At 38.4% G+C, this 19,786-nt stretch overlaps 1 protein-coding gene across 6 annotated transcripts in view; it reads left to right on the top strand.

Annotated features, from left to right (window-relative positions):
• LOC107981362 (TRAF3-interacting protein 1) overlaps window positions 1-19,786 on the top strand; it is a 332,027-nt gene that overhangs the window by 104,148 nt on the left and 208,093 nt on the right. The gene's annotated exons all lie outside the window — the stretch shown is intronic.

Here is a 19,786-nt window from a genome sequence, read left to right as displayed (position 1 = left end):
CCGTTGGGGCTCTCGTCGAGCACTGTATACGGTCCTTTATATAGATCCTCGAATTTATGCGGTTTCGGCCCGCTTAATAGCCACACGTGATTTCCGATTTGCAGCGTTTTAATGTTTACTCGTCTGTCATAATATTGTTTAGCCCTTTCCTTCGCTTTAATCGAGTTTTCTCTCACTGTCGCTTGGAGACTATTCAGCCGAGACCTCGGCTCCCTCATATAAACATTAAAAGTCGGTAGTAAATCTTGCTCTTCGAGTTCGCCGTCATCCGAAGTGCGCGCTAATCTTTCGAATACGAGCTCGAACGGCGTGTGCTACGTAGCCTCACTAACACTGGTGTTAAAATTAAATGTCGCTAAGTCTATATACTCGCCCCAGTCTCTTTTGTTCTTTTGTACGAAAAATTTCACGTATTCCATCAAGCTGGAATGCGAGCGTTCGAGTGACCCGTTCGACTGCAGGTGAAACGCTGTCGTTTTTACTTGTTTAATTCTAAATCGTTTTGCTACTCTTTTCATTAGTTTGCTAAGAAAATTTGTTCCTTGGTCCGTTAATATTATTCTCGGTACTCCAAAAACGCAAATGATCTTCCGTATTAGTACGTTCGCGACCGTTGCTGCCGTAATGTCTCCCAGTGGTTTTGCTAATGTCGCTCTCCGATTGTACCTCCCCCTCGTTTGAGTCCTGTCGCGTCTCCGTTGTCTGGATTCCGAGTTCCTCTGATCCCAGCTGCTCATCACCGTTCTGACCCGTCGCGGTGGTTTGCTTTATTTCCGGGCTTTCTCACTGACTTTCTCCTGAAATATCTTTTTCTACCCATTCTTTTGAGTGGTTTTCTTTTGGCCTGCGTTTTCTTGGTGCTAGGGCTGCTATGGCTTCTTTATATTTTGTCCCCTGTAGTCTTCCGTCTGGACCGCACGTCTGCATTGTGTGCGTTGGCGCGATGTCTTTACCGCGGGCTGGTTTGCCTCCTGCCGCGTCGTCCGTCGAATTGTCACTCTATGACTGGTTTATATCTTCCGCCGCCACTATATTTATAGCCCTCTCTACCGGGTTTCTTGAACGCGCGTCAGCTATGTTCGGTTTTCCTGGTTTATAGATTATGTTAAATTCGAATTTCGTGAGTAATAATCTCCATCTGTTAACTCGCGAATTCGGGTCCCTATGTGTGCGCAGCCATTGTAGCGCTATATTATCCGTTATCAAGTCAAAACGTCTCCCGAATAGGTACGGCCGGAAATGTTTGATTGCCGATACTAGCGCGTTCGCTTCTTTATTATATGTGTCCCATTTCCTTTCCGCCTCTGTTAATGTGCGTGACATATATGCGACCGAGTGTTCTTTTCCCGGTTCTCCGTTTAGCAACACTGCTCTGAGTGCATACCCCGATGAGTCAGTTACTAGCGTGAAAGGTTTATTAAAATCCGGGAATGTTAAAATAGGTTCTTCGCACAGTTTATCGCGCAGAATTTCGAACGCTTTCTGTGCTTTTTCGGTCCATACAAATTCTGCGTCGTTTTTCAGCATTTCTGTTAATAGTACTGCTATATTTGCGAATTTGTCAATGAACCTCCTGTAGTAGCCCACAAAGCCCAAAAACTGTTTTATATTCTTTTTATTGCGAGGAACGGAATATTCTTTTACAGCTTCTATTTTCCTAGGGTACGGTTTTACGCCCGCTTCCGAGATTATGTGTCCGAGATACGCTACCTCTTTCTTTGAAAATTCTTATTTATCTGCCTGTAATTTTAATACATGCTCTCTTAATCTTTCGAACAAATGCCTGATTCGTTCTAAATGTTGCTCAAATGAGTCGGAATGTACTATTATGTCGTCTATGTAAATGAAGAGTTCGCTACCTGCAAGGCCTGACAGTGCTATTGCGAGTGCGCGCGAAAATGTCGCCGGCATTGTGCGTAGACCGAAACTGCCGCGCGTAAAATTGTATAGTCCGCTCTGCGTAGCAAATGCCGTTTTGTGCCTGTACTCTACTGCTATTTCTATTTGGTGATAATCCGACTTTAAATCAAAAACCGAAAAATATTTGGCTCCCCCGAGTTGATCGAGGATGTCAAGTATATTTTGCATCGGATAGTGATCATTCAGTGTTTTAGCATTGACTTTACTGTAATCGATAACTAGTCTGAATTTAACAATAATGCCGTCCTTGAGTAGTTCGGCTATTTGTCTTTCCTGTTCTTCTCTCTCCTCGGGTGATCGTCGATAAGGCTTATACCGGTACCTCGTCGACTGTAGGTACTGTTAATTTAAGTAGCGGTGTTTCTGACAGTTTTTCCCCTTCTACATGAAATATGTCGTGGAATTCTTTCACTAACCGCCGTACCATGGTTTTTTCTCCTTCGGAAATATGCTCCAAGCGTAGTTGCTCGGACACCTTCTTTATCCTGTCATTATTTATGGTCGGGACGGGTTGACAGTATACACAGGCTTCTACCCGTTCGTTCTGCTGGTCCCTCCGCGTTTTTACAGATGCTCGTGCGCCTTTTCTAAAATACCTTGAAATTTCGCCTCTCGCCAGGTGCCCAGCCTAATTGCGTCCAATATCTTTTCTAGTGCGACCCTTGTACCTTCCGAGCTGTACCCAAACATTTATAACCAACAAAAATTGTTATCGAAGTGTAAAAGCTTTTACAAAGCACAACACAAGCTTTTTCTTGGCTGCTTTTAAAGAGGTCATTGAACTTATGGTTGTAAGTGACTCTGACTCAGATTCTGATGACGATGAGTTCGTTTCTGAGGGTGAGGCTGAGAAAGAAGAGGTGCTAGATGCCGGTGAATTTTTTCGTCATGGGATTCCCAGCTCTAGCCTGACCTCAATGGTCAGTGTTTAATATGCCGTCAGCCTCCGATGGCCCCAGCTTACATGGGAGTGCGCTATTTTCCTTATGAGTGGACGGTAAGTAGTCTCGTCTCGTATTTTTTTTTTTTATATTAGTTTTATTATTTGTTTACTCTTCCTTGTTTATCTTTTTTTTTATATAAATCGGATATCCACATGCTGTAAGAGGGCAGTTTCTTATTAGGGCTTGGGAGAGCTGCCATGACGATGTAAGGGATCTACCTGAGGCAGATGAAGTATGTCCCCTATGTAACAAGCGTAGGGAGTGTACAGCTGGACTCCGTCGGTTGGTAGGACAGGAGGTAGGTCATCTTGAGTTTCATTTTGTAATTTTATACTGAAAATTTGTTTTAAGGATTTCCTTTTTTTCTTGATAGGAGTGGGTTGAATCTGTTGATTGACTCCAAGTTTCGGGATCCGCACGTCTCTAGTACCCGCTCCAAGATCGAGCAGCTGCAGATGCTTATCGCCAACCGCAGCAAAGCCACCACCATCACCAGGAGCAAGGTCTAACGTGGGAGATAGAGATGTACCTCGACGCCACGTGCACTTCGGTGCCGAGTCTACCACCGGCGCACGGTGTAAAAATTTTTTTTTGTATTAAAACCTAATATCTCACGATTAAGTGAACGGAATCAGAAATTTGGTGAGAATATATTTTGAGTTATGTGGAATTAGAGAAAAATAGGCGAGAAGGCACAATAGTTTTCGGGAGCATCGAAATTCAAGAAATAAAGGCCCATTCTGCTGTTTTAGCGATAACATCTTTGCCTTTTTCAATATTTATAATATTTCTTGTAAAAAACTATGCGACTTACAAATTTTTGTCTACTGAACTTAAATCTATCGAGAAAAGTTATCTGAGCTTGTTCAGTTTTCAAGAAAATCCACTTAAATATGATAAATCATCTTTATATATAATTGATATATAAAATTCTTTTGATAAATCGTGTATTTTTGGTAAAAAGTTATGCATATATTTACAAACTTTTTTATTTTGATAGAAAGGATTTTACATTTTATAAAATGTTGGTACTGAACATGTCTAAGCCATAAAACTTGAAAAAATCCAAATCTCCGAATCCCCGAAACTCTACCAACCTCAAACCCCTCAAAACCCGCAAGCCTCAAACCCTCAAATTCAAGATCCCTTACGAAAAAAATAGCAGCCAAACACGTTTTTGTACGAAAAGGCTTTTCAAATGCTATGTTTAACTTTGTTTCTTCTACAAAAAAATAAAGTTTATTTTTCCGCAAAACCCAGCAATGTCACATCATCAATTACTCAATGGTTTCCGAGTTATAATCAATTGATATTGAAAATGAAAATATTTTAATCTCTTCACTAATACATACTTAAAACTTAGTTTTAATACATACTTAAGTTTACGCAAATTAAATTTTATACGTATAGGTTAACGAGATAACTTTTTCACACTATGATTTAAATTGAATTTATAAATTATAATAAAAAAAGACAATATTCACATAAAAGTGATAAGAAAACTGAAAAGAAATAATAACAAGAACTAATAGTCTGAATACAAATGAAAAGGTTAATGAAAAGTTCAAAGAAATTTCCTGTATGACTTATCCGTAATATCTAAGTTAATAAATATAAACATGTTGCCATAGCAACGATTTATACTTTCGACGCTGCGTATTTTGTGACAGCTTGCTTCGAAAACCTAAATTTAATACTTATATTTTATTGCAGAAACTCATATAGTACTAATTTGATTATGTAAGGCTATTTTTAGAAACATAATTATTAATTTTTAAAATTTTAGTAATTTTAAAAACTGGAAATTTTCAAAATTGTAGATATCTTTAAAGTTTTCAAAATTTAAAAAATTTTTCAATATACTATATTGTTTTACTTTGAAAAGTCCTCGAATTTCCCATTCCTTTCATATGCATGATAAGTGACTTATACTTGCACTTATCATAAAAAGTACGGTGTGCCAGAAGGGAGGAGTGGCTTTTTCAGACTCGGGTGATGTTTTGAGCACTCGTGTCGGACTCGGGCGCCTACGGCGCTCACGACTTCCACTCGTGCTCAAAAAATTAACTCTGCTAGAAAAAGCCAATTTTCCCCTCTAGTTGCACAATATACTATTATTCCCTCATTTGCGGGAGTAAAATTTTAAATTTTGAAAATTCATTTGCATTGGTTGAAGTCTCACTTTTTAAGGTAATAAAGTGGCTGCACAGTTAAGTCGTGAATAAAGTTCTATATGCAACACGGGACTGAAGTCGATTATTCCCTCAGGTGATTACTTAAATCCACCCGCGAGAATAATCAGCGACTTTAGTCCCTTGTTGCATAATATACTATTAATTTTTGGATTGATACATTTATTATACGGAAAAACTATAGCATTATGGTTTGTGAAAGTACGTTTTGTGCTATTGTGGCTAGTGTCGTTATTTTTATTGATTTGTTTACTGTTAATGTGTGTTAATCTTTTGTTAATATATTTGTTAATTATGTGCAGGGGAAAATCATTCGCTGTGAGAAATAATTGAATTATGAAGATATTTTGATTATGGAAGGATTTATCTTCCGAATATATCAGCCGAAAATTGTATCTTTCCTGTACCAATAAGTCAAAGGGAAATCGTCCAGCCGTCTAGTAATAGTGATATCCAAAAAATTGATGCTTCTATCCGACTCCACCTCACATGTAAATTGTAAATAATTATCATAATTATTAAAAATATCTATTGCTTTTTGTATTTTATCTTTTCGGATGATTAAATAACAATCGTCAACATATCTAAAATATCTAAGGATGTTGTTATTTTCATCGTCTAATCAATTGTTCTCCAGTTTCTCCAAAACTAAGTCAGCAAACCATGGACTAGTACAGAAACCCATTGGAGCACCTAGAATTTTTTAATAAAATTTACCGTTAAATTGTAAATAGATAGAGTCTAACAGAATATCAATTCCCTGTAGAAATTCTATAGAAAACTTTTAAGATACTTCCACTTATCGGCCAAGGCTTCGATAATCAGTTGTTTAGGAATGTTGCTAAATAGGGATACGCCATCGAATGGAGCCAATGTGTATTCTGAAGTAATCACAGTGTTATCAAGGTTGTTTTTAAGTTCGATGCTATTTTTTAGGCTCGATTCTGGTTTAGAAATGGTATTAAGAAGTGTGCAAATACTTTTTTAAAAAATATTTATAAGTCGAAATATATTAGAAACAATAAAGAAATGCATTTATTTCTTTGTAATGAAAAATGCGAACCTTAACATAAAAGTAAATAGTAGCGTGGGCACCGCGGCTCCGTCTGCTTCTCAAACTTGCCTTCGTGGCGCTACCGCGCCACTTGATAATAAAATCTAATCAACGTAACTGTTGAAAACTGTTGAAATCTGGTACTATTTGCAGTAAACAAAAAAAAACTAATAATACCTGTAAATAACTGTTGACTTCGTCTTAATTCCGACATTCTTCTGTTGAACATTTCTGTTTTGCTCAGTTATCTTCTGTTTTAGTCTGAAATTTTCAGATGGAAACTGTTATGTGCAAAATTTTTGTTCGACTAAGGATCAATATAAGTATGGAAAATTGTGTAATATAATACAAAATCATATTTTATATTGTTATACAAAGATAGATTAATTTTATTATTATTTTATTTAATACTTGTCTGAATTACAGCATTCATCATTTCGTATTTACAAACACATAGCTTTGAAAAAAGGAGCATATCTGCACAAATAATTATTTGCAGCATCCCTTTAATCTCGACCAAAATTGCAGATTTTATCTTGTGATTAAAATGAATACTTACAGCATTTGTCATTATATATCACGAACACAAAACTTAAAAAAAAAATTATATCTGCATGAGTAATTATTTGGAGCATCCCTTTTATGTGGACCAAATTTACAGATTACATCTTATGACATACACGAATAAAAAGCATTAGTCATCTCATATTCACATATAGATGGCTTTAAAAAAAACCAGCATATATGCACGAATATTTAATTGCAGCTTTTTCATCTGGACCAAATTTAAAATTATCTTTATATATATATATATATATATATATATATATATATATATATATATATATATATATATATATATATATATATATATATATATATATATATATATTGTAACGGGGTGTAAATTCGATCAACCAATAACTCGTCGTCGCTTAAGTCAGCTTAATTTGAGCGCGACGTAAACAACACGGGGATGTTGGTCTTTACGTCGCTCGCGTGACCTTCTGAAATTCGCAACGGCTTCTTGCTCACGCCAAAAATCGCGAAAATTACAATATTTGCGCGTTCCTTCTTAACCCATTTCTTCCCAAGCGGACATTTTATAGTCGATTGGTTTTTCGCCTAGAAAATTGTCAAAAAAAGAAAGTAATGATAACCAAAAGCACTTTTCTTGTGTAAAATTTTCCGCTCTTTCCAAATCCGGAGTCAGAATTTCGGAATTTTCATCGGAAAATTTCAAAATGGCAGTTTGAATCTGGTGAAAATTCAGAAATAAATTTTTCAACATTTTAACATGCTTATTACAATTTGAACGGTTTCAACGAAATTCGTGATACAGATTCATAATGCAAATGATATTATTGTTGAAACATTTGATTTTTGCGAATTTTCCTCCAAGATTTTCCAAGATGGCGCTTGTGACATCATGAAATGACCGCAAAAATCATATTTTTTTTAAAATTTTTCTAATTCATACCAAAATTTGTATACTTAGGTTTTTGAGGTCGCTGATGACGAATCTGGAATCAGATTTGGAAAATTCAAAATGGCGGATCCAACATGGCGGACATTTTTTTCAAAAGTCAACCGATTTGGGCCAAATTTTACTTACCGGGGTTTTCGGGGTCGCTGATAACGAATGAATTTGTTCAATTTCTTTCGACGTTTACCACACTAAAAGAAAAGAATAATTTCTTCCACCAAAAGCCATTATTTCAAAAGCAAATATTCAGAATTGAATCACACTTAGTTGACGTTTCGAAAAATTGTCGGCCATTTTGAATTCACCATGCTTATTTTTCCAAATGTGATTTCAGATTCGTTATCAGCGACCCCGAAAACCCCTGGAAGTCAAATTTGGCCCAAATCGGTTGACTTTTGAAAAAAATGTCCGCCATGTTGGATCCGCCATTTTGAATTTTCCAAATCTTATTCCAGATTCGTCATCAGCCACCTCAAAAACCTAAGTATACAAATTTTGGTTTGAATTAGAAAAATTTAAAAAAAAATATGATTTTTGCGGTCATTTCATGATGTCACAAGCGCCATCTTGGAAAATCTTGGAGGAAAATTCGCAAAAATCAAATGTTTCAACAATAATATCATTTGCATTATGAATCTGTATCACGAATTTCGTTGAAACCGTTCAAATTGTAATAAGCATGTTAAAATGTTGAAAAATTTATTTCTGAATTTTCACCAGATTCAAACTGCCATTTTGAAATTTTCCGATAAAAATTCCGAAATTCTGACTCCGGATTTGGAAAGAGCGGAAAATTTTACACAAGAAAAGTGCTTTTGGTTATCATTACTTTCTTTTTTTGACAATTTTCTAGGCGAAAAACCAATCGACTATAAAATGTCCGCTTGGGAAGAAATGGGTTAAGTAACCCACGAACTGGGAGCCAATGTAACGGGGTGTAAATCTAATCAACGAATAACGCGCTAAACGAATGGATCGCGTTCCCTCGATGCGGCGAAGGACTCCTCTCCGCCCGCGAAACACCTCTGTTGCATGCAGCTGTCTCAGCTGCTTCTGTTTTGCTGGGTCTACACGTCGCCTGGCGCGTGCTTGGCTGCTCAACTGTGTTAAATATGTACTAATAAATAACGCCCGCGGAGGCGGCGGTATTCGCAGGAAGTTACAGGAATCGGAAATAAGCGAGCGAGGTTTAGAAATGACGACAAATCACGTAAAATAATAAAACTATGGTTATATTTACTAGTCGCGAAATAAACGTGAATTTACAATCATGAAATAATAATACGAGAGTCGCCAACAACTTTGCCACTCGCCGCGACGCCAGAATAATCGCGCTCGCACGCGTGTATCGTCGTGAAGGTCGCGCGCGCCGCATCACCCTCGCATGGGTTATACACACTCACACATGCACTCTCTCCCATGCACTGCGCGACACAGAAACCTTCTCTCTCTCGTCGACGACGTTCCTAATCCTGGACAGGCCGCACGACGTGGTTACTGCGCTGGACCGCTAGGCAAGATCAGGAATACCCGGACTCCGCGTCGCACTCACACACAAGGTACACTTCGATCCGCTGGACACAGCACAGCACGCGATACCACGAAAGTTTTCGATATATATGGAGGGTTCTCTGTGAAATCGAAGATGAAAATTTTTATTTCTGCCCAAACTGTATATAAATGTTCTATATATTGTACCTGATTCCCAAAAAAAAAAATTCAGCGCGATTCCATTATTTGGCTTTGAGTTCTAGCTGGTCAAAGTTGAAGTTTCAAGCAATTTTTGCATTTTTTGCCTATTTTGAATGATTTGTAGCTCATAAGGGATGCATTTTTAACTAAAACTGCCCGTATACTTTTTTTGCGAAATTTTCTGAATTTTTTATTTAAAATACTTTCAAAGCCCTATATATATATATATATATATATATATATATATATATATATATATATATAGGGCTTTGAAATAAGGTAGCCTTAATATATATATATATATATGTGGTGACCCAATCTAAACGGGCACCGCTCATAACTCGTCAGGGACAGCCACAATCGAAAAAATGGTAGAGACCAAAGTTCTAGGATATCGAAGGGGCAACCCGATGGTGACCTTGGATTTGACTTTGAACGCGTTTTTCAAGGTCATTTGAAGGTCAACTTTGGTTTTTTAAATAGGAACCCCATTCTTTTATTGCGGGAATGGAAAGAGCGGTAAATTTTACGTTCAGAATGGTATGTTCGGTTGCGGCACTGAAGGTCATCGCAAGGTCATGCAGCCAGAATGAAACCCCGCCTACGTAATTCCTCTAGCAACGCCAAATTAAAAAAATTGGTAGAGACCAAAGTTGTAGGATATCGAGGGGACAACCCGATGGTGACCTTGGATTTGACCTTGAACGCGTTTTTCAAGGTCATTTGAAGGTCAACTTTGGATTTTTAAATAGGAACCCCATTCTTTTATTGCGGGAATGGAAAGAGCGGTAAATTTTACGTTCAGAATGGTATGTTCGGTTGCGGCACTGAAGGTCATCTCAATGTCCTGCAGCCAGAATGAAACCCCGCCTACGTAATTCATCTAGCAACGCCAAATTAAAAAAAAGTGGTAGAGACCAAAGTTGTTGTATAGGGGGGGGGGGGGAGAATTGTGACCTCGAATTTGAGCCAGTCCTACAAGGTCATTTCAAGGTCAAATTATTTTTTTTCAAACAGCACCCACATTTTCGACTCCGGATCCTGAAAGCGTGTAAAATGTTGCACTTTAAACGAAGTAGTAAATTTAAAATAAAAGAAAAGATTTTAATCATTTAGTGTACCATTTCCTGCGTTTTGTCATCATTATAAAACTTGATGTCCAGGACCCACGTTCCTATTTAAAAATCCAAAGTTGACCTTCAAATGACCTTGAAAAACGCGTTCAAGGTCAAATCCAAGGTCACCATCGGGTTGCCCCTTCGATATCCTACAACTTTGGTCTCTACCATTTTTTCGATTGTGGCTGTCCCTGACAAGTTATGAGCGGTGCCCGTTTAAATTGGGTCACCCTGTATATTAAGGCTACCTTATTTACATTTTAAACCTTAAAATTTGAAAATCTTTGATCTGAAAATGTTTGATCTGGACTCCGACCACCTCAATACAGTAAAAATATACCTTTTGACAGGGATGCTGCGAATAATTATTTGTGTAGATAAGTTTTTTTAAGCCATCTATTTGACAATATGAAATAACGAATGTTTTATGTATTCATGCATATCATAAGATGTAAGTAGTAGATTTGATCCAGATAAGAGATGCTGCGATTAAATATTTGTGCAGATATGATTTTTTTTAGAGCTCTGTGTTTGTGAATATGAAATTATGAATGCTGTATTTATTTATGCATATTACAAGATGTGATCTGCAGATTCGGTTCCGATGCGATGATGTGCGTTGCAACCGCTCGGGATTTTACTATGAAAATCCAGAGTGGCAACATGGTTTTTGACTAAGCTGCGAGTACCGGGAATCTGGTGTCGCCCAGCGGTGACAACAAGGGCCCGGCGTGTTGCGATGCGTCGCGGCAGCGTGGCGGCTGTCTTCCGAGAACACCGCCAGCTGTCCGCCGCCGGCTTCACAGAAGAGTCCCGAGGAGCCGCGTCGAGGGGACGGCTGATCAGCCAATCCGCGTCTCGACCGCTCCGCGTGAGGAGTCCGTGCGGACTCATAAGCCAATTGGAGACCTTCTCCCGCGTGAGGTAGGGAGAGGCAGAGTGGGGTTTTCGCGAGCGCAAAATTCGACGATTCTTTTACTGGATCTCGAGGTGCTCGCACGTATCTCGAGCTAAATAAAAGAAGAGTAGCGGCTGTCAATTCAAGAAGGTCTTCCCCGAAGAGTGAGAGAGAGAGAAAGAGAGAGAGAGAGAGGGTGAGAGATAAAGAGAGAGAGAGAGAGAGAACAACGAGGAAGCCTTGGGGAGTTGAAGCTGCTGAGAGCTGACTGGACATCGGTGCGACATCGGCAGGGGCCACGTCGTCACCTCAACCCAGACAGCGAGAGTCGTCCCCGTTGGCCGAGACGCCGACGCCCGGACGAGCCTTGAGAAGAAAAAGAGGGAAGTAGAAGGAGAGAGCCACGACAGAGGACCTGCCGATCCGGACCCGAGCGCCCTTCGCATCGAATTCCAGGCGGCCTTCTTCGCAGCGTGCTCGAGGAACGGGAAGCAGGGTTCGTCCCAGTCCCGCTGAGATATAGTTAAGCTGAGTCTGAGTGTGCGTGTAGGCGGTGTGCTCTGACGTGGTGCGGCACGTCGGAGAAGAGTGTTAGTGTAAGAGCAAGTGAGAGAGCGAGCGCGAGAGAGAGAGAGAGAGAGAGAGAGAGAGAGAGAGTTGCGTCAGCCAACGTTCAAGTGCAACGACACTGGGACGCGGCGCGCGTGAGCGCGAGACAAAGGGAGCCGCCATTGGCGCCGTTAGCCGCTAGGGCTTCGGCGGTGTAAAGAGTGTTAAGGAATAAAGAGTGTGATCTGACAAAGAAATAGTGAGTTGTCTTTGCGAGTTTCCTCCCATCCTCACTCGGCCGTGCGCTCCCACGCGCGTGACGATCGCGGAACCTCCCCGCGGAAATAATAAATCTGACAGTTAGAATTAGTGTGGCGCAGCCAGTCATCAGTGGGAGCTGATCGCTGGCGACTCCGTCGCACCGATGAAAAAGATGCCGCGAACAATTATTTGTGTAGGTATTCTGTTTTTTTTTTAAATCATCTATTTGTGAATATGAAATGATGAATGCTGTATGTATTCATCTATATCACACGATGTAATATGCAGATTAGGTCTTGATAAAATGTATTCTGGAAGTAGGCATTTGTGCCGGTATGCTCTTTTTTCAAAGCTATGTGTTTATGAATATGTGATTTTTACAATGGAATTTTATTAGATACACTTTATTCTGCATTATTCCTAATTAATTCAAAGTGCGTTTTATAGATGTCGTATACAATCTATAAATTACATTTCGTTTTTAAATGATACGCTTAAATTGCGTTATCTTTTGACTTTAAATGCGCAAGTGTTGATTTCGGTGAGATACAATTTAAAATTAAGTGCGCATAAATTGCGTCACTTAATTCTACTCGAATTAAGTTTGAATCAATATATAAATTTTACTGTTTTAAATTTGAGTCTAAATAATACGCCGAAATTGCGTTATCACGTGAACAAGTTTAATTTGTAGTAATATTTCTAAGTAAACATTTCTATTTAAGGCGTAAATTGCTCTTGAATAGAGACTAGTGCGCGTAAAGTGCGCCAGAGCTAGTGAATATACTAGGCCGCGCAGGGCCATTTATATCATTCTATGCGGGCGCGAATCGAGCCACCGAAATTAATTACACCCTTGCATATCTCTCATGTATACAAATATTAGCAAGCAAAGCTGCGCACGCTTCGCCGCTGCCACGTCATCGCTCGCTCCTAGTCAGCACGCATACATATATTCGTCCGTGCGAGCTACGCCGCTGCATGCTCGCTCTTGTTGGGTAATCATTGTTATACTCCTCTCCCGCCGCTGCTGACTACTCTGCGGTGTTGTTTACGTGCCAGAGCGAGGCAGTGGAGTATTCTTGTGTTTCTGAAAAATAGTCGGGTGAATATTGAAATATATTATATTGATTTAATTTTGATTTTCTGCGGATCGTGTGCGATGATAAACGGCCACTATAAAAATCCGTCTACAGCATCAAATTTATAAAATTGCCCGAGGGGTGAGGCAATCCTATAACGGTCTCAGGGCAATATTATACAGATTGAATTTAAATACAGAATGGTGTGAAAAAATTAATCAGGAAATTGTATACATGGTGTTTCAAACTTTATTTTTTTTTAAGTGAATACTTCTATAGGCTCGCTAGGTAGACATTTTTACCGGGGAGTGAATCGAGAAAAAACCGACCGTCACGCATTACCGAACGGCAGGAGGGGAAGCAGGGGCAACTCTCTCTCTCTCTCTCACTCTCCCCTCCACCGCGCTCTCTTCGCTGCGCAAGGCGTACGCACTGCGTGCATCTTTCCCTTCACCGCGCTCTCCTTCTCTCTCTCTCTCTCTCTCTCTCTCTCTCTCTCTCTCTCTCTCTCTCTCTCTCTCTCTCCCCTCCACTGCGCTCTCCTTACCGCATCTTTTCGTTGGCTTTCGGCGCTCTCAGGGTTCTCTACACACTATACTTCTCTACTACACGCTATACTCTGAACAATGCTATCCCACGTGCCCACGCGCTCGGCTTTCTCTACCTAGCATAAACTGAAAATAATGCTATCCCGCGCCTAAGCGTCAGTTGTACGTAAACAGAAATAGCTGAAATATGTTATGCTCACTGCGTTTTAGAAGACGGTCAAATATGTATCATGGCTGCGATTTGCATTTCACCCAATCAAAGCATTACAGACATAATTCAATTTATCCATAGATCACTACTTGTATACACTCAAGTAGGATCACGGGAGCTTGGTACAAATGACCATGAAATGTTACTGATTTTAGCAGAAGATTTTAATGTTAACTTTGCTGACGAAAGTGCACAACCATTAATTACATTCCTCAAAGATAAATTTCAATTATACATGAATAATGATGCGCAACAATCAACTACTAAGTATAGCACAATATTAGATGCTGTATTTTCAAGATTTTTATATAAAATCGATTCTAAAACATTTATATCATACTTTAGTTACCACAAACCAATTGTTTCTTTGATTGAATTAAAAAATGAAGATATCTGTGATTCTACCATAGATAAATAAAGTTTGTAAGAAATAAAATAATGTATGAGTAACGATAAACATATTTTTATGATTTCACCTATATAGAAAAAGTCTACAACACACCTAATTCAGTATTCACTTCTATCGGCTGTCCCCGAGACAGCCACATTTTTTTTTTATTTTTGTAAGCACTGTGGCGGAGGTGAAGCTTTTATATCATATTGGCGACCCATGTCGCTATTATAGATCAGTCATCCCTTACCACAGCTTTTGCGGCATTTGACAGCTTTTTTATGTGCACGCATAACCGCCGGTTACAGAAAAGTCTGACGGTCCAAATGTTGGTTTTAGTAAGATATGACATATATGTTTCCGGCGGAGCGTAGGTGCTTTACTCAAAAGTTATAGAAGAGTTGTAGTATTGCCCCGCGTTCAAGTTCGCCCCCCCCCCTCTCCCCTAATAGTAATTTTTGAGTTTGTGTAAACACATTTAGAAAGTGTGTTCTGATTCAAGTCGAGAAGTAGTATTTTTGTAATATGTCCGTACAGACAGATGTATGTGTTTGACAATGTGTGTGTTCGTTCATAGACGCCTATATCTTAGCTTCTACTCATCAGTAGATTTTAATCCACCAAGTCTTATTTTCTTTGTTCGAATACTGTTAGCATAATGGAAAAACAGTCCATTTTGCTTTCTCAAAGAGAAAGCTTTGTAACAGTGCAAATCACCGAATCAAAGATTTTGATATTTTTGAGGTTCCTAAGTCCGAAAAATACGTTTTAAAAGAATGTATGTATGCATGTATGTACGTATCTGTTTACTAAATTTTGTCCTCATTATAACTTTGGAACGGATCAATATAATAAGCTAAAATTTTGCATGCTATTTGACTATGCCTCAACATAGAACTGATTATATTTTATAGTCAAATGACTGACTTTTTTGTTTTTTAATGATCACCGATTATCTACATTTCATAATCTTTGAGAAAGCATACTTATATATCAGTTAGCAGCGGTTTTTACATTTTGTTAACGCGTATTTTTCTTTTATAGATTTTTTATTTTTTAGATTTGAGTTTTTTCTAATAAAGTTATTAAAAAAGTTAATTTAAGTAAATTGTCTGATGTATACCTTAAATAGAATATAATTACCTATCTTTTTTTAAATATATTGACCCTTTTAAGAAGTATGTAACGCATTTAAGCAGACACAACCCCTTTTAATACTAAAAAAAAGAATTATGAGTAAAAATGACAAAATTAAAGTAAATCATTTAAGATTTTTTTTATTGATATTTAGTATAAATACCTTTAACTTTACCGTGCTAAAACCTTAATTATCTCTGCTGGCTTATTCTGGCACTCGATGCAATATTTTGTGAATTTTTTCATCGTCCTTAGGATTCCAATTAAACTAATAGTTCTTTTGGGCCAAAATTCGAGGAGGATACTTTGTGCAGCGGTATTTTTAATATAAATGCGGGGATTTTTAATTGAATTTTTAGAAAGTGTTTAATACACAATTAAGTGGCCTAATAAGCGACAAAAAAATTCAGTATTTTCATCGCCAAACCATTCCTAAGCATATAAATTGAAATCCCTGCATTCAGACCAAAAATATAGGTGTACAAAGTATCTTCCTTGAATTTGAGCCTAAAAGAACTATTCGTTCACTTGGAATCCTACGGACAGTGAACAAATTCACGAAACATTGAACCGAGTGCCACAATGGGCCAGCTGGAATAATTAAGGTTTTAGCACGATAAAGTTTAAGTTATTTATACTAAATATCACTTAAACAAATTTTAAATGATTTACTTTAATATTGTCATTTTTACTCATAATTTGTTTTAGGATTTAAAGGTGTGTTGTCCTTTTATATTAGAATAAAAAAAGATCACTCTAAAAAGGCGCAATTAATTTGCAAAAAATTAACATATTACAGAAATCTGTGTTACCGACACCCTATTTTATATTTACACATTTATAATACCAAAAATGGTATTTTCAATTTATGTACTTAAAGAAATAATTTACAAAAGTAGATAGATACAGTAAGTAATTAATTCCGAAATCATAGTGGTGGTGTATGAGTAACATTTTTTAAGCTAAAATTCTAAGTTAATCCATAGCGTAACGAGTAGAGTGCCAGACTGTCGCGCAGAAGATCGCTGATTTAAATCCCCGTCTAGTCAAGGTTTTTTAATTCTTAAATATCTTTCAGATAAGGTTAAATGCCCAGTACTTGGACAGATATTGAGACAAAAATAGAAAGTTATTGATTTTGTATGGACGAATTGCAGCATATCACAAACTTTTAATCAACATTCAGCTAACACTATTATCTTTTAATTTAAAAAAAAAAGAAAATAAATTTTCAAGAGTGTCATTAAAATGCTGTACAGTTGGACATTATTTGACGCGATTGGACCAGTACTTGGACCCGATTTTAACCCAATAGTTGGACATTGTGATTAAACTTGTCCAACTGCTGCTTTATTAAAATCGTGTGTTTAGTAAAGTTGGATAATCCTAAAAAAAAATTTGCTCTTATGGCACTCCAGAGCAAACTATTAAATCATCAAAAAGTAATCAAAAAGTAATCAAAGTCTTAAACATATTATTCGTAATGCTGTTTACAATGCTGACCCGCTTCGGTTTTTGAGGTTATGTTTTTTATTTTATTACAATTGCAAATATTTGAGTGTAGGGCTGAATTTTTATTTTGTCCAAGTACTGGGCATTTTACCTTATATATCCATAAAATATTTCAAAATATAATATTTATAATATATAAATTACGACAACTTGCATGTCCCAAAAACATAAGTAAAATGTTCATGAAACCTTGCGAAAATAAAATTTACATATAATTTTTAAATTATTTCTGTACATATTTTATAAATAATTTATATTAATATTTTTAAATATTTCATTAAAATATTGTACATCAATATTTTTAAAATATGTTATAAATATTCTTTCTTTTAACAGATTTTGTGAATATTTACAAATGTTTGTTTGAGGTTTGGCAGTAATTCGTCAACCAAATATTTTTGTAATCTTTTAAAAATATTAAAAATTATTTTGAAATATGTTAAAAATGTTTTGCAAATATTACAAAATGATTTTAAAATATTTTTTTGCGACATTTTTTAGAAATTTGTTTATCCTAGGACAAGTAAAATTGTAACAATATTTTAGAAATATGCTTGAAATGATTGCAGAAACATTTCATTTGTAATGTAAAATATTTTCAAAATAATCTTAAAATATTTTTGTGCTGTAAGGGATATTATTGCCTCGCTTTACACAGACCCACCGACCCTATTCTCCTTCAGTCGGGGTCAGACAGCATTGCCCATTAAGCCTTGATGTGTTCAACCTTACCCTGGAAGGTGTCCCACGGGAAATGCAACGGACGGGAGAGGGTGACACGATCGAGGGCAGGCGTATTTCTCATTTCGCCTACGTCGATGATGTCGCAATCCTGGCTGACTCCCTGGCTGGAATGAGGACGCTGCTTTTCGCAGCAGGATGGGAAGCTCAGGCGGTTGGCCTCAACTTTAACTCAGCGAAGTGCGCTACACTGCACATAGCGGGACAAGGTGAGAATGCAGTCAGACCGACTAAGTTCTCCCTTTAAGGGACACTTATCCGTGCCCTTGCTTCCGGAGATGCCTACGAACACCTTGGTATCCCCACAGGCTACCAGATCAGACAGACCCCGATTAACACCTTAAGGGATCTCCTTGCTGACATCGGTTCCATCGACCGGTCCTTACTGGCGCCCTGGCAGAAGATGGACGCAGTAGCAACATTTCTACTGCCCTGGCTTGAATTCCTCATGCAGGGCGTCCACGATCGCGATGATGTCAACCGCCGCGTCACCAGCGGCTACAACGTAATGGTGGAGGCCTTCGTGGTGGGCACCCTCGGCGCGTGGGACCCTCGTCATAAGCGGGTCCTAAGCCTCCTCAACATTAGTCGATACTATGCTATACTGATGAGGAGTTACAGTTAGAGTTAAACCTTTATTTTAACTCGAGGACTTAAAGACCCATAAGGTATTAAGAAATACATTTTGGTACAAATAATTAAATAGTTTGATACAAGAGCAATAATACATAGAAAGTATAGTTATGAATAGTGTTGACAGAATGTGGAATTGAATATATGCATAGGTAAAAATAACTTTAAGTAATTACAACTGCGGCCCCGTAAAGACTAGTGTAACATAAATAATACAACTTAATACTACTTGGGGCTCTGTGGCCCTGTATAGAGAAAAAAGCTAAGCAGTATGCTAGGCTTGAGATCGAGCCACCGAATACACCACCGAGAACAGGAGCTTGTCCCTGTCACTGGACACCTCGAGCACAAAATACTCTGAGCTTGTCCCATCTTGGATATCGGACTTGGCAAGAATTCTGGAGCGCAGTGATTTGTGAATGTAAACGGCTACACCACCGCCACCACGCCCCTTGCGATCATGGCGTACAAGGTCGTAGCCGTCAACGGCAAGCGAGGCATCACCGTCGTGGCTGGATAGCTTGGTTTCTGTGATAGCAATAATGTGTGTAATATTAAGATGTAGGTAAGCTTCCACCTCGACGAAGTGAGTCAGCAAGCCGTTGACGTTAGCGTGCATAATGCCAATCTGACCGAGTGACGCGCGGCAAGTAGCCTTTGCAAACACTGCACAGTGATGTATCGACACTGCTAGCTGACACGAACTTGGCACACTTTGCGCACTTCGATGTTTTAGTGGCCGTAGTCGCACTGTTTGGCGAGTGTGCAACGGGAGACATTGAGCTAGATGTATATAGCGCTGGTAGTTCAAGAAGTGTGACCACACCCAAAGATAGCTGGAAGCCACAGCAAATATGATCCCCTGGTCACATAATACAAAGCACACGCGAGAAATCCACACTCCAGGAAACAGAAACAACTAAATAGTCGAACAAGAACAGAGCACGAGCGGGAGCTCAGAGCAATACGTCCGATCACTGCGAAGACTCAAACTAGACAGGAAGCTCATGGTTAGTGACACAATTAGATGGTCATGGGTCATCTACTTAGAATACGTGTCGGGTATTCGACAGTACCAGGAATAGTGGGACCATAACACCTAGGTCTGTCCCACAGTTTCTGGCACATTCTCTTCTTTTAACAATTAATATTTCTTGTATGTGACTTATCGCAATGTCCATTATTCCTTTTGATGGATATGCCATGGCTACATCCGCGAGTTGTAATGTGATCATTAATTGAGTGTTCAAAAGTAGCGCCGGTTCCGCTGACGTCTCGAATTCTTGCAACAGTCTTTGAAAAGTATCACGTTTGTTAACCTCGTGTGTGAATATATTCTGCGTTTTGAGACCAAGATGTTCATTAAAGTTTTATATTTTATACTCCGATGGATTTGATTCCGCCATTTTTCGTATTC

The sequence above is a fragment of the Nasonia vitripennis genome (assembly GCF_009193385.2).
Source record: "Nasonia vitripennis strain AsymCx chromosome 2 unlocalized genomic scaffold, Nvit_psr_1.1 chr2_random0005, whole genome shotgun sequence".
Classification (NCBI taxonomy): domain Eukaryota; kingdom Metazoa; phylum Arthropoda; class Insecta; order Hymenoptera; family Pteromalidae; genus Nasonia; species Nasonia vitripennis.
This window is presented reverse-complemented; position numbering and strand designations above follow the sequence as displayed.